The sequence below is a fragment of the Gymnodraco acuticeps genome, unplaced genomic scaffold (assembly GCF_902827175.1).
Source record: "Gymnodraco acuticeps unplaced genomic scaffold, fGymAcu1.1, whole genome shotgun sequence".
NCBI lineage: Eukaryota > Metazoa > Chordata > Actinopteri > Perciformes > Bathydraconidae > Gymnodraco > Gymnodraco acuticeps.
In genome coordinates, this window is record NW_022992351.1 from 2393842 (window position 1) to 2406909 (window position 13068).

General features: G+C 43.0%; 1 protein-coding gene across 1 annotated transcript in view; it reads left to right on the plus strand.

Moving 5' to 3' along the window:
• The window catches only part of cacnb3b (calcium channel, voltage-dependent, beta 3b), a 39607-nt gene that overhangs the window by 19455 nt on the left and 7084 nt on the right, over positions 1–13068 (plus strand). The gene's annotated exons all lie outside the window — the stretch shown is intronic.

The following is a 13068-nucleotide window of genomic DNA, read 5'->3' on the forward strand; positions in this document are numbered from 1 at the left end:
GAGTAGCACTTGAAATGTTTGGCTCTATGAAACCTGATGTACTTATATGATTCTGTTTTCTTCAAGGTTGTGTCTTCCTGGTGGAATGGACTTATTGTAAGTCGCTTTGGATAAAAGCCTCAGCTAAATGCAATGTAATGTAATGTAATGTCTGGGGGGTATGCCCTCCCCAGAAGAAAAGTTTTAAAAATAACCCCTTAAATGATGACTTCTAGTTAATTTAGGGGGGGGGACCCCTATAGTGCCCTGCCTCCCCTTTCTATGACAACACAATAGAGATAGGACCAGATGAGTCTACAGGATGAGTCGACGGCATCTTTTCTTGGGCTTGTTTCTCCCACAGATTGACCCTCTGATATGACTCCCTGATAAACACTGCTATGTCATTGATTAGGTTGAAAAGTGTTCCACATTCGATGACAGTTTGGGAGGTTTCAGCCAGGACAAGATTAAGAACATGAGCATAGCACCACACATGGACATGAGTGGGTGACTGGGAGGTCATCAGTGCAGAAAATCCTTTGTACCGGCCTTGCATATTGGATGCTCCATCTGTTGCATTACCTATACACATGCCCTTGTCCAGTTTCAGATGCTCTAAGACCTCTGAGAGCAAGTTCACAAAGTATTGTCCGGTGGATGCATGGCACTTCACTAAAGCCACAAGCCTCTCTTGCACAGTCTCATTGACATATTTTAAGATTACTGAACACTGATCCTGAGAAGTTATGTCTTGTGTTGTGTCCAGCTGAACAGAAAACATTCCGGCCTTCTGGACATCACTGGAGATACTTTCTTTGATTAGACTACCAACAGTTTCTATTATGGAGTTAACAGTAGTTTTGGAGAGTAGGGTGATGAGAGACCCTCTACCTTTTGTTCCACTGGATTGGTGCAATTTCTTGCTCTTCTCTATGCAATCATCCAGATGCTCTTTTAAGCAGACATCATACTTTCCTAATAAAAGGATGAGCTCCAAAAAGTTCCCGTGGTCCACGGTGTTGTCAGCTAGCATATGTTCCCTCATTCTCCACCTGCCTGCACTTTCACCACATCCACCACACGCTCCAAAACCTGACGTCTCTTACGGACTTGTTCCCTATGAGCAGACATCTGACTGCCAGCAAACATGCTTTCAATGTCTGCTTTAGAGCACCGTAAGAAAAAAGCGTCGGCACAGGTTGAATGTGTAATGCTCTTTTCATGCTCCTCTGTACGCTGGTGTGCGTGCCTCCAATCTGACATTCCAGTTATAAATGTGCCAGTGTCAGTCCTCTTCCCAAATGCCAGACATACAAAACAAAACAACATATGACGTCCCTTGCAATATGTAAGCCACTTTCTGCTGGTGCCATCTTTACAGGTGAATACCTTCTGCACAACTGGATTTCTGGTATGTTGTTGTGGGTGCTGTTCTAAAAACATCTGTAACATAGATGGCTCGGGGCGGGCAAAGTAATCTATGTCCTCCTGCTCTTTGCTCTCCTCACTCTCGCTGACACTCTCCTCCTCTGGGGATGCTACCTGGCTCAACACAATGATACAGAATTAATGGATTCCCTGATAGAGGTCCATACAAATAGGCATTGACATAACAATACCACACAGTTAATGGTCAAAACTACATGTGTGCCTCCATTTTTTATCTATTTCTATATTATTCATTCTATATATTGTCAATCAAAACTACCACAAAAAGCTGACTATACAAACATTTTTCAGGTCCCAAAAGACCACTGTTGCCCTTATAACCAAATAAGTAAATAAACTAAACAAAACAAGCTGCCAGCTGACAGTAATTGTTCATGAATGTTGGTTAACTTTCAATGAGACAACGTATCAGAGTCCCATTAAGCTATATTTTAACTTGCCAGGGAAAACCTAAAAATGCCAGCTTACTAGCTTGTAGGCTAACGAATGTTTCTCTTATAATATTTGTCTTATTAGTGCTTCATCAAAGGGATATTAATGGGTTCCAGAACTACAGAGTATCATAACCTTAATAATAATCTTTTCCTAATTTTCTTAGCTTCTGCTTACCTCGAGTTCTCCTCGCTCTCCCCACTCGCGCTGATCTCTCTCCCTCATCTTCCTCACCACCAATATCGGCCACGGGTTAGAAGAAGATGGACCTGCACCTGTACTAAACATGTCGGTTATTTTGACACAAGCGGCAGCATCAGCACGAAGGGCCTGCTTTTTTTTTCTCGAAAAAAAAGGCAGTTTGGCTTCAACGGCCGGCTCACCTCCTGGGGGCGTGATTTAATGATGCACACCGAGCGGCCAAAGGGGAAGGTGATTAAAGATTTGATTGGGCCGGCCGAGTGTCAATTATTAAAAACATTTAAACAGAGGGCCAATCTACCCGTCTTATGGGCCGGGAGTACAGAAAAAATAAAATGACGTGTCGGCCCAAAAGGCACGTCGGCACACCGGGAAAATGCCCGGTATGCCAGATGGCCAGTCCAGCCCTGGACTGGGCTGGGCTGGTCCAGAACACTTACAAATGTGGGCCGGTAGGAGTTAGGCAAAAAAAAAAGATTTTTTTTTTTTTTTAATAAACTTTTTTGTTGTTGTACAGCACCGGCCCACCGGGGAAACTCCCGGTATTCCCAATGGCCAGTCCGCCCCTACCCGATTTTGGGAGTCAGAAGAGGCTTCTCAATTCTTAAATTTCCCCTCCTCGACTCCCCTCCTCGAGACTTAGTATGGAGTCAGATTTGGGTCAATATTCTCGCACGTAAAACAAGCTACTCACGAGCGGAAATGTGCTTTTACATGCGCATAAAATGACCCTCGCGCGCAGATTAAACCCCCGCGAGCGGCTCTGCGCTCGCTCGCGAGAGAGACAGCCCTCTTGCTTGCTCGCGGGAGTGTCAGCCTCGCGCGTAGACAGACTCCGCGAGGCTGACACTCCCGCGAGCAAGCAAGAGGGCGCAGAGCCGCTCGCGGGCGCAGAGCCGCTCGCGGGCGCAGAGCCGCTCGCGGGCGCAGAGCCGCTCGCGGGCGCAGAGCCGCTCGCGGGCGCAGAGCTGCTCGTGGGGGTTTCATCTGCGCGCGAGGGCCATTTTATGCGTGTGTAAAAGCACATTTTCCGCTCGTGAGTAGCTTGTTTTACGCGCTAGAATATTGACCCAAATCTGACTCCATACTTAGTCCCGCCCACAGGAGATGGGCAGAGGACCGAGGAGGGGAACCGATGAGAGAGGAGGGGAAGCAGCAGACGTTTAAAGAAATGAGAACTCCTCTCCTCTGAGCGGTCATATTAAAGCGACGTCCGTTCATTATTACGTGGCAACAGCTGCATCAGCTGTCGAGTGTTTTGTCATAGCGCTGTATTTTATAATCTCTGTTAGATCAGCTGAACATTGTTCCACCACATATTTACTTTGAATTCATTGAGAGTGCGGTATAATGAGAGAATAACAGGCTACAGATGCGGACACACACACACACAACTATATTTATATAAATATATACAATTTAAAGTATGAGAGCTCAGCACTCTCATAATAACGTAATACAATCAGAGACTGGATATATCCCCCCCCCCCCTCTCTCTGGTCGCTGAAATGGGGAATTGAAATTACGGGCCAAAAGTTGTATTTACAAGTAGCCTATTAAAAGTAAGCAGAGGACACCAAACCAACTGAGACTATGGAGTCAGATTTGGGTCAATATTCTAGCGCGTAAAACAAGCTACTCACGAGCGGAAAATGTGCTTTTACACGCGCATAAAATGACGGCAGCAAAATCAGTTGGACGAGATTGAATGGTAAAGTTGTCCATAAAAAACTATTATATTCGTAAAGTGTACAGCTAATATATATATATATATATATATATATATAAATTAATTTTATATAAAACAATATATTTTTGAGTGGGCTGTATCTGTCGAAAATTGCATATATATATATATAAATATAATTGGTTGTAAAAATTGTTTTTTTTATTTGCTTGATACAAAAGGACATTCTTTATAACCAATTGCTTTATTATCACGCATTTGTAATATTTGTATGCTAGAACTGTTGTATTCTTTTTGAAAAATAAATAGCTCACTTGTCATTCATTTTTATCCTTAATTATCCATCCAACACTGAAAAGGTGGTCCTTGTGAAGAATCTCATCACTATATTCCCTCAGCTGAAAGCAGTGGCGAGCCGTCAGGGCCCTCTAGGCCCTCTGTGAGGGCCTAAGATATTCTAAAAAATAATATTTGAAAACATTAAAAAAACACGTTTTTTTTTAAAATATTATTTTTCATATCTTTTTTGTTGTTACATTTTTCATTAGTTTTACCAACATAACTTGATTTAATTGTATTTAAAATAGCATTTCCAAAGAAATAAATCCTTCGAATCTGCCTGTTCAGTTTCTGTTGGAATGTGAAGGGTTAAATGCCGTCTCTGCGAGTTATGTGAAGACGGGAGAGCTTGGTCCCTCTCTACATTCACAGAGGGCCCGAGTAATGTCAAATGACAGTACAATTGACCAATCATATCTTCCCTCTAAATGGGCGGGCACTATTTTTGCGGACTTTATGACAAGTTCCGCCCGCTGTGAGGTCTCTGCAAGTGGTGCAGTGACGCGTCCTAAAACCCGGAAGTAAGCTACGCTCGGATTCCCTCGACAGAAACCAATGTGATTTCTCCATAGGATTTTGGAAAGTAGCTCGAAATAAGGTCTGTGGAACGTACCTGTTAGATATATGCACGTTTTGTTCAGCCGGATAATATCCACATGTCTATCCTACTTTTATTATTTTCGAATCATAAATCTAAACGATAGATTTATGATCGATAGATTTATAATTAGCATAAGTTCGTTCATGATGGCTCACTTCAGTGATAATGATGACATCGTTGCGAAATTATTAACCGAGTCATTTTCAAGATTGAGTTACAATGATAAACTGGAGTGGCAAAGGATCAGCTGCATGACCCCGCCATCAAGTGCTTCATCCAAAAGGACAGGAGGATGGACTTTGTGTTTAAGTGATTTGATCATCAAAGGTAGGCCTAAGTCATTTTCAATGTGGGCCGCCGTGCCGACTTAATTCATTTGTAATTGTTACTTGGCTGTGGGTGCCCTGTCATGATAGGTGTTTATATAAATGATGTTGTTTTGTGTGGTAGAGGGTCGCTGTCATTGATGCGTTTTGCACCCGGGGCGCTGTTTTTATATTCCGCTGAAGTAGCCTATACACTGTGACGTAATATCTCTTCTTTTTTTCCGAGGGAAGGGGGGGGTCAGAGGGCCTAGGTATAAAAGTCACGGCTCGCCACTGGCTGAAAGTCATTTACAACAATAGTTTGCTGAAGATTAAGTTTGTTTTAACCAAGGTATAAGGTTTTTTTAGGTGTGATTTTATGAATTATCTATTTTGTCAACATTTGATGAATTAGAAAAATATTAATATTTTTAAATGTTAACAATTATTTTCTTAATGACATATTGTGCTAATGAAATCCTTGTAAATAAATGTCCAATGAATGTATTCTTGCATTCGATTTTTTGAATAAAAACCATATCCACCACCTGGTACTTCCAGTAATCGTCATTGACACACAATGTGCAGATATAACACAATCAAATGTTAATTCTGGTTAAAGAAATATAACACAAAATGTGCAGAAATAACAAATGAGTGTGTTCATCTTGGTTACACATTTATGACACACAATGTGTAAAATGTGCACATTGTGTGTTAGGGGCATGTAACACATTTTGTGTGTAAAAATGATTTACACGTAAATAAACACAACACGTGTTGTCCCTGAGCACACTGTAGGTGTGTTGAAATTCAACACATGTTGTGTCATTTTTGACACATCCCTTCTAAGAGTGTACAGCAGACAGTAGCTAGCAATTTTCGACGGATACAGCCCACTCAAAAATATATTGTTTTATATAAAATTAATTTATATATATATATATATATGCAATTTTCGACGGATACAGCCCACTCAAAAATATATTGTTTTATATAAAATTAATTTATATATATATATATATGCAATTTTCGACAGATACAGCCCACTCAAAAATATATTGTTTTATATAAAATACATTTTTATATATATATATATATATTAGCTGTACACTTTACGAATATAATAGTTTTTTATGTACAACTTTACCATTCAATCTCGTCCAACTGATTTTGCTGCCGTCACTCCTCGGCTCTTGGTAGTTAAGGCATTTATCAAACCTGGCAACTCCGGGTTTCCTGGCAGCTGTCAATCAAAGTCCAGTGGCTCCGCCCCAAAGTGCCAGAAACTTTTCATGCGCGCGTAGACAGACTCCGCGAGGCTGATACTCCCGCGAGCGAGCAAGAGGGCTGTCTCTCTCGCGAGCGAGCGCAGAGCAGCTCGCGGGCGCAGAGCCGCTCGCGGGGGTTTAATCCTGCGCGAGGGTCATTTTATGCGCGTGTAAAAGCACATTTTCCGCTCGTGAGTAGCTTGTTTTACGCGCGAGAATATTGACCCAAATCTGACTCCATATGAGACCGTCTGTCCGCCGCATCTACGCACAGTACAACACACACTGTACCACACACACCTACAGCTCCTAAAGCATATCAGGCTACAGCCGTTGTGTATTTTATTATGTGAAGCACTAAATGGTCTTAGAAAAATATCGACTCTTTGTTTGTAGTTATCTACTAAACTAAAGCAAATAAAGAGAGTAGGCCTGTTATACTCAGTGATATATATTATACACACTGCTCTACTTTCTGCACGGATCTCACAGCTGTTCTCTCTGGAAACATCGCGATGCGATGAGAGCAGTTTCTAAAATAATATCCAGGGGATGCATGCAGAGCTGTCATTGGCTGAGATAAGTCCGGCCGTGCGTCACGCCTCTACCGTTCCCGGAAATGCATCCACGGAGGAACCATCAGTGTATCCTCGGTTATATCTCCTCCAGAGAGCCTCCTCGATGCTCGATCCTCGGTCCTCGGTGTGCATTTAGAGAAATGAGATGTCCTTCAAAATGGCGCGCTGAAATTCATTTCTAGGTCACTACCGGAGGACCGAGGAGTCGAGGAGGGGAAATTTGAGTATTGAGAAGCCTCTAGAGGCCGTCAGGCATTCGCGGCGCCCTACTCAGGTTGGTGTGTCCCGCACCCGCACCGTCGTTGCTTTACGGCACATGTTCACACCTCCGGCGGCCGATTCAACATGTTGAATCCCCATGGTTGAATCGGCCGCGGGAGGTCAGAGAAAGTCGGGACAAATAAATCACTCTAGAGGCTTCTCAATACTCAAATTTCCCCTCCTCGACTCCTCGGTCCTCGGTCCTCCGGTAGTGACCCGGAAATGAATTTCAGCGCGCCATTTTGAAGGACATCTCATTTCTCTAAATGCACACCGAGGATCGAGCGTCGAGGAGGCTCTCTGGAGGAGCTCTAACCGAGGATACTAGTGCTGTCGACGCGTCGACTTCAAAATATCGTCGACGACATATTTCCGCGTCGACGCGTCGCTACACACACGTGGGTCACCCAAAGCAACAAGCAGTTCGCAATCGCACTTCAAACACAATGGAGACTGAAACGGCTACCACCTCCTCCTCACAGGATTGCGCACGAAGCCCCCAAACGAAAACATCTCGCCCTAGGTCTTCAAAAGCATGGGAATATTTTAAAGTTAGTCCAAAACGCAAAGATATTTATATATTTATATCTCACTGAGACTGCTGCATAGCCTAGCAGAAGCAGCAGCTAGCTGTGGTGGCTACCATTAGCAGCTAGCATTTGCTCTCCGATTTTTACATAAAATGGAATTATGGATTATAAATTCAATCATTTTTTTATACATAGACGTTAAAAACCTATGGATTAACCGATTCAGCCGCATTTTTTCTCATTTTATTGCCATGGAACACGTCTTTTGATCAGATTACGGTGGTGAGACGATCTCCCGAGAAGCTCTGTGAAGGTACGTGTTGTGATGACTGTATTTGCTTCCCCTGTCGCGAGTCCGGATCACTCAGTGATGATACTATATACCTACATAATCTGTGGAGTCTCAGCTTTAATCGGATATATTGTATGTGCAGCTACGATAAGTAATAAGGGTACTTTTATCTTGAGTTCTGTGCCAATGTCCGTTAGCATTTTTCGCTCAGGGGTCATTTAGATGCTTCTTATGAGACTTGTGTTTTGTTTTGGTAAACATGGTTTGTATCGTCAGTTAGCTGAGATTATTTCCATTAATCTGGTATAACACATTAATAGGTTCTTAAATATTAAGATCCCCTGAGACACAGTATCGTGAAAACATTTTTTTTTACATTACGTTTTTTATGAATTGAACAACAGAAAAATAATCGTTAGATTAGTCGACTAATCGATCAAATAATCGCCCGATTAATCGTTTTCAAAATAATCGTTTCCCCCCAGCACTAGAGGATACACTGATGGTTCCTCCACGGCTCCTCCACGGATGCATTTCCGGGAACGGTGGAGGCGTGACGCACGGCCGGACTTATCTCAGCCAATGACAGCTATGCATGCATCCCCTGGATATTATTTTAGAAACTGCTTTCATCGCGTCGCGATGTTTCCAGAGAGAACAGCTGTAAGGTCCATGCAGAAAGCAGAGCAGTGTGTATAATATATATCACTCAGTATAACAGGCCTACTCTCTTTATTTGCTTTAGTTTAGTAGATATCTACAAACAAAGAGTCAATATTTTTCTAAGACCATTGCTTCACATAATAAAATACACAACGGCTTATGCTTTAGGAGCTGTAGGTGTGTGTGGAACAGTGTGTAGATGTGTGTTGTACAGTGCGTAAATGCGGCGGACAGACGGGTCTCAGTTGGTTTGGTGTCCTCTGCTTACTTTTAATAGGTCGAATTGTAAATACAACTTTTGGCCCGTAATTTCAATTCCCCATTTCAGCGACCAGAGGAGGATATATCCAGTCTCTGATTGTGTTACGTTATTATGAGAGTGCTCTCATACTTTAAATTGTATATATTTATATAAATATATTTGTGTGTGTGTGTCCGCATCTGTAGCCTGTTATTGTCTCATTATACCGCACTCTCAATGAATTCAAGTAAATATGTGGGGGAACAATGTTCAGCTGATCTAACATGCGGCTTTCACACCAGCGCTTTTCCCTTTCAAGCTCCGAGTTAGAGCTTTTCTGGTTCAGCTCCGGTTTCCCTTTTCTGCTCCCGCTCTGTTCACACCGCCCAGCACCCGACTGGTGCTGCCGCTGCTGCGTCATGACGTCATCGTTTACATCGCTGATTTGCTCCCCAACGGCATTACGGCGCTCACAACAACGGGGAACTGCGTCGGGTCGATGATCGTGTTGCTTTTAATCACACGAAGCCAGATTAAATTGAATAACGACTTCTCCAACCTTATACTTTGCTCCAGAGTGCCGTGGTTCATTGTTTATTAATGTGTTTCTGCAGCATTTACCGACCGCTGCAGTGTTGGCTGCTCTTCCACGGGAGTTTATTCTCCTCCGTTAGCTCCCGGTTAGCTCACACTGCTGCGGCCGCTCTAAAGTATTCACTGTCCGACTCACACAAGCAGCTGATACATATCCCCAGTTCCCCTTAGCCTAAGTGAATGTGTGTCAGTCTGAATTGACGCTGTTTGGTATCACAACGCTGTTATGAAAGTTTCTCTGGTATAAAATGGGTGATGTTAGCATAGCAACCGAAGCTAAACTGACTACTTGCTATTGCTATTCTTTCACACACACATACGGGTTTTGGGCCGAGGGCGACACCGTACTTCCGGTATCAACCATTTCACGCGAGGTGCATACAGAATATCATAGTCGATTGCCTTAATCAATATAGTCAACTCTAAAATACCACATATATGCATTGGCATGATAATATTATTGTGACAAGTGGGGTATTCACCTGGTGTTTCCAGAAGATAGACGTAGATGCCAAAATCGACCGAAGGCCACTTTTGAGGGTCGTAATTCCATACATTGTACATCCAACAACCCACACAGCTCTAGTTTACGCTGGTAACGACCTAGAGCACACCCCTCAAGTCCAGAGATGTAATCCGAAGATATACAGCGATTTCTTCGGTCGTTAATTCAGAAAAAAAACCTAGTGCGCTCTGCCTGGCTACGTTAGCTAGCTGTTTATATTAGCATCGCCAGGATTTTTGCACCTCCAGAAAAATGGCGTCTTTATAAAAAAATATATGGCGCGCCTTGCATTGTGGGTAGCTGTGACGTCACTGTGTGTGAAAGAATCCTATTGTGGCATAAACCGTTTTCTACAGGCACATTTTACCGGCGTATTTTTATTATGATTCTACTTGTGATAGTCGGACACGACAACCTGTGCAGCCCATGTATTGATTCCATCCGATAGCTGCTATAATACAAAACAAAACGTCTGCCTCTCTCCACAATGATCAATAACAATGAACGGATGGTCAAAGTAAGGTACAAATAAACAGAATCACACGAAGCCTGGTTAGTGTTGCCTGACTTTATAAAGTATGTTTATAAGCACTACTGCTTGTAGGCAGGCATGACAGTCGACCCATGTTCAGGGGAGGAGGGTTTAGTTTCCTGCACGCCTCGACGTAAGAGAGACGTAAGCGACGCCACCTCTTAGCTCCGAAGCTCTTGCCTCTAGACCGACAATTTTTTGGAGCTGGAAGTGAACCCGATTCCGGAGCTAAGAGCCGGCGCCGCTGCGGTGTGAACAGGAAAAACCGGCGCTTTTCAGGCTCCAGCTCCGAGCCGGAGCTGAAAAAGCGCTGGTAAGGGGCAACAGAGATACAGCGCTATGACAAAACACTCGACAGCTGATGCAGCTGTTGCCACGTAATAATGAACGGACGTCTCTTTAAAATGACCGCTCAGAGGAGAGGAGTTCTCATTTCTTTAAACGTCTGCTGCTTCCCCATCTCTCTCCTCGGTTCCCCTCCTCGGTCCTCCGCTCGCATCTCCTGTGGGCGGGTCTAAGTCTCGAGGAGGGGAACCGAGGAGGGGAGTCGAGGAGGGGAAATTTGAGTATTGAGAAGCCTCTTCTGATTCTGATTCTGTTCAGCTTAGCGAGAAGCGAAGCGGAAGTGAGGGACCAAAACAAACTATTAAGAAGGCACACACAGACGGTTAATCTTTTTCATTTTCATCTCACCTGGACGCAAGAGTTTCTTTTTTATGTTTACATGTTTTCGATCGACGAGAGAGAGTGAAAATGGAACCCAGACGCTATTTGTTGTTTATATCAGCATATATTAATGCTATATTAACATATTAATAATATTTTATGCTGTCTTTCACACACAGTGACGTCACGAGCTACCCACAATGCAACGCGCGCCATATATCTATATAGAAATACGCCATTTTCCTGGAGGTGCTAATATCCTGGAGGTGCTAATATAAACAGATAGGTAATCTAGCCAGGCAGAGCGCACAAGGTTTTTTTTCTGAATTAACGACCAAAGAAATCGCTGCATGTCTTCGGATTACATCTCTGGACTTGAGGGGTGTGCTCTAGGTCGTTACCAGCGTAAACTAGAGCTGTGTGGGTTGTTACAGACTGCCTGCAGATGTATGGAAAAACGACTCTCGAAAGTGGCCTTCGGTCGATTTTGTCAGCATCTACGTCTATCTTCTGGAAACACCAGGTGAATACCCCACTTGTCACAATAATATTATCATGCCAATGCATATATGTGGTATTTTAGAGTTGACTAGATATTGATTAAGGCAATAGACTATGATATTCTGCTTGCACCTCGTGTGAAATGGTGGATACCGGAAGTAAGGTGTCGCCCTCGGCCCAAAACCCGTATGTGTGTGTGAAAGAATATATGGCGCTGGTTTATATCACGCAGCCTGTTCTTCTTCTCTCGGTGTATAGTCTGTCTTCCACTTATTGCCTCTTTTGAATGACGAATACACACTACCGCTGCCTGCTGGTAAGGACAGTTATTGCCACTCGTCAACTGAAGTCTTTGCGGTGTGTTCGTAGGCGGGCGGCGTAGGCGGGCGGCGTAGCCGACGCAGGCGACGTAGCAGACGTAAAAGTCGGGACGCCTTCGGTACGCGTTCTTTGGTCTCATGTTGGTGTGTAGCAGCCTTTATAGGAAAAAAAGCCAACAAGGGAGGGGAGTTTTGTAGAAGAGGGAGGATGAGACAGGTAGGGGGAAACAAGGTCGAAGAAGAATGATGTCGTTTTTGAGCTATATTTATCTCATGTTGGTGCTCCTGTCTGGTATGTAAGGAGCGATCCAGCCCTGCACCCTGCTGGGACAGCACCCTGCGGGGGGGAAGTGAAGGGTGCTGATGGGGTGAGAGGACAAATGTAGTGAGGTGAGGTGAGCTTTGTGAGAGTTTCATCAGTCTGGAAGTTTAGAGGGTAGAAGGTTCTGTATCTGTCAGTACTGTGACTGTGCTGACTATTTACTTTACTCTCTTTTAAAGTACAACATAAGAGACAGATGTTTTTTCTGTTATTTGGTGATTTGACTTGAAATATTAGAAGTGAGAGTAGAGCTACGAGCCACATGCTCTAATGCTTTTTTGGGAATGTTATTGAAAATTTAGATTTGTGTTTCTTTTTATGTATTCTCTCCAAATTCTCTCTGTAAAATGTCCATGCAAAATGTTCTGATAGTGTTGTACTATAGTACGTCCACTGATCGAAAGGCAGTTGAATTACATCTGCTATCGATTATCGCTCTCATATGCAAGTTTGTTGCCACAAGTTAAAACTTTTAATTACTTGGATAACTAATATATCCTTTACTTTACGAATGTCTACTTACATATAACATACACATCGGAATGTGTTTTTTATTGAATTTAAAATGTGTTGACTTTCAAATAACATACACTTTTTCATTCATTCTGACATCATCATTATAGCCTGCTAATTCATTAACACACAAACATATTCAGAACACAAACTTGTGTAGTGACTCCACCCCACCAGACAGTTTGTTAAAATGGCACGCTCTGGAGTCAATTGATAAACAATAGATTTAAATAGTTTTTTTACCCAGTTTTACTTGTCAGAGTTGTGTCATAGTGTTTTTTTC